Source organism: Theropithecus gelada, chromosome 18 (genome assembly GCF_003255815.1).
Source record: "Theropithecus gelada isolate Dixy chromosome 18, Tgel_1.0, whole genome shotgun sequence".
Classification (NCBI taxonomy): Eukaryota; Metazoa; Chordata; class Mammalia; order Primates; family Cercopithecidae; genus Theropithecus; species Theropithecus gelada.
In genome coordinates, this window is record NC_037686.1 from 44,455,039 (window position 1) to 44,458,545 (window position 3,507).

Genomic DNA, 3,507 nt, shown 5'->3' on the forward strand with positions numbered 1-3,507 from the left:
CCAGAGGGATTACAGTTTGGAAAACAAGGTCTGGGGCTCAGCAGAGACCTGAGACTCCAGCCTGACTTTGCTGCTAATTCAATCAATGCAATATCTTAGTTTCCTCATTTGCAAAATGAAGAGATAAGACCAGATTGGTTCTTTCCCAAGAAGCCCAGACATTTGTGTGTTGCAAAAGCTCCTCAAGTGATTTGAACCCACACCCTTGGTAAGAACCACAGAGGGGGGTGCTCTTTAAAGTCTTTTTCCAACCCCTTTGTCTTGTCCATTTGGCAATGTCCTATTTATTCTTAAAAACCTAAGTCAGGAATCACCTCCTCTATGAAGTCCTCATGCCAAGAAGAGACCAACCGGAATTCTGGCGATGCTGTTCCCAGGTGAAGTAAATTTATATTATAAATCTGGAGGAGCTGACTGGCTCAAGGATATAGTGCAGTGGGCGTAGCAGTGCATGGTTCAAATGCACCTCTCAGGTCCAATGCACTCATTCTCTCAGCTGATGGAGTGTTGGCAGCTGAGGATTCAGAGCTGACTCCCTCCCTAGGAGTTACTCTTGGCTTGAGGGAACAAACTACCTGCACACAAATCTCTTCATCAAAATCCGTTTTCAGGGCCAGGCGCAGTGGCTCCTGCCTGTAAACCCAGCACTTTGGGAGGCCAAGGCAGATGAATCACCTGAGGTCGGGAGCTCGAGACCAGCCTGGCCAACACGGTGAAATCCCGTCTCTACTGAAAATACGAAAATTAGCTGGATGTAGTGGCACACACCAGCTACCAGGAGGCTGAGGCAAGAGGATTGCTTGAACCCAGGAGGCAAAGGTTGCAGTGAGCTGAGATCATGCCACTGCACTCCAGCCTGGGCAGAGCGAGACTCCATCTCAAAAAAAAAAAAAAAAATCCATTTTCTGGCGAATCTACCTTAAGACAATTACAGCTACCAATACCCTGCACTGTGCAAAGTCAAATATGTGCAGGAAAATTTATTACAGCATGTTTGCAACAGCAAAACATTATGAACATTGTCCATCAGTAGGGAGCCGTAAATCATGGCACATCACACAACAGAATAATATCCAGCTGTAAAAAAGAATGAAAAAGCACCTTGGCTGGGCGCGGTGGCTCAAGCCTGTAATCCCAGCACTTTGGGAGGCTAAGACGGGCGGATCACGAGGTCAGGAGATCGAGACCATCCTGGCTAACACGGTGAAACCCCGTCTCTACTAAAAATACAAAAAACTAGCCGGGCGAGGTGGCGGGTGCCTGTAGTCCCAGCTACTCGGGAGGCTGAGGCAGGAGAATGGCGTGAACCCGGGAGGCGGAGCTTGCAGTGAGCTGAGATCCGGCCACTGCACTCCAGCCTGGGCGACAGAGCAAGACTCTGTCTCAAAAAAAAAAAAGAAAAGAAAAAGCACCTTATGTCTTGACATGATACTAACTTCAATGTATAAAGTGGCTGTACACAGTGGTTCACACCTGTAATTCTAGCAACTAGAGAGACTGAGGTGGCAGGATAACTTGAGGCCAGGAATTGGAGACCAACCTGAGCAACATAGCAAGACCCCATCTCTAAAAAATTAAAAATAAATAAAAATAAAAAATTAAAGTGAAAAAGCAAGGTATGGAGGAGTGTAATATGCTACCAATTTTTCTAATGAGGAGCTTTGACAAATAGAAGTAGCCAGTTTAAAAAATGAGGAGAAGGCTGGGCAAGATGGCTCACACCTGTAATCCCAGCACTTTGGGAGGCCAAGGGGGGGCGGATCACCTGAGGTCAGGAGTTTGAGACCAGCCTGGCCAACATGGTGAATCCCTATCTCTACTAAAAATACAAAAAAATTAGCTGGGCATGGTGGTGCATGCCTGTAATACCAGCTACTTGGGAGGCTGAGGCATGAGAATTGCTTGAACCCAGGAGACAGAGGTTGCAGTGAGCCCAGATAGAGCCACTGCACTACAGCCTGGGTGACAGAGTGAGACTCTATCTCAAAAAAAAAAAAAAAAAAAGAAAGAAAGAAAAAGAAAATATATATAGTCGTCCCTCGATTTATGCAAGAAATTGGGTCCAGACCCCCATGTATACCGAAATCCACGCATACTCAAGTCCCGCAGTCAGCCCTGCAGAACCCATAAATATGAAAAGCCGCCCTCTGTATACAGAGGTTTCCTATCCCGTAAGTACTGTGTTTTCAATTTGCATTTGGTTGAAAAAAAATCTGTGTATAAGTGGACCCTCCAGTTCAAACCCATATTGTTTTTTTGTTTGTTTGTTTTTGAGACAGAGTCTCACTCTGTTGCCAGGCTGGAATGCAGTGGCACAATCTCTGCTCACTGCAACCTCCACATCCCAGGTTCAAGCGACTCTCCCGCCTCAGCCTCCTGAGTAGCTGGGACTACAGGCATGCCACCAAGCCCAGCTAATTTTTGTATTTTTGGTAGAGATGGAGTTTCACCATGTTGGCCAGGATGGTCTTGATCTCTTGACCTCGTGATCCACCCTCCCTCAGCCTCCCTAAGTGCTGGGATTACAGGCGTGAGCCACGGCGCCTGGCCTCAAACCTACACTGTTTACGGGTCAACTGTACACATGTTTATATTCATAGAATATTTCCAGGCACGTTTAGAGGAAACTAGGAACATTGGTTGCCTCTGGGGAGGGCATTTTGGATCGCTGGGGGAAGAGCTGAAAAGATAATTTCTTTTTATTGTAGAGCATTTTGTACCTTTTAAGTTTTGAACCACGAGTACTTTAGTCAAAACTAAAGTGATTGAAAAAAGCAAAATAGAATAAATGTTGAGGACTGAAGAGAGACCTTTGGGCTTGGAGAACAGGAGCCATGGATGGTGCTCAGGAAAGTTTCAACAGAGTTACAGAAATAGAGCACTTTGGCCAGGCACAGTGGCTCATACCTGTAATCCCTGCATTTTGGGAGGCCAAGGCAGGTGGATTGCTTGAGCCCAAGAGTCTGGGAGGCCAAGGAGGGTGGATCATCTGAGGTCAGGAGTTTGAGACCAGCCTGACCAGCATGATGAAACCCTGTGTCTACTAAAAATACAAAAATTAGCCAGACGTGGTGGCGGGCACCTGTAACCCAGTTACTTGGGTGGCTGAGACAGAAGAATCACTTGAACCCAGGAGGCAGAGGTTGCAGTGAGCCGAGATCGCCTGTGCAACGTTGCAAAACAAAACCCCATCTCTACAAAAAGTACAAAAATTAGCCAGGCGTGGTGGTGCACATGCCTGTGGTCCCAGCTACTTGGGAGGCTAAGGCGGGAGGATCACTTGAGTCCAGGAGCACTCCAGCCTGGGAAACAGAACAAGACCTTGTCTCAAAAAATAATAAATAATTTTTTAAAAAACATAAAGAAAAATAAAGAAATAGAGCTCCTCCTGGGGTAGAGTGTGTGGAAAACAGGAGGAGAGGAAGTGAGAGGATACACTCAGACCACTCTTCCGAGATGCCTGGGAGAGCAGGGGAGGTTTCCTCTCTGTGTCCGTGACCCCGCCTT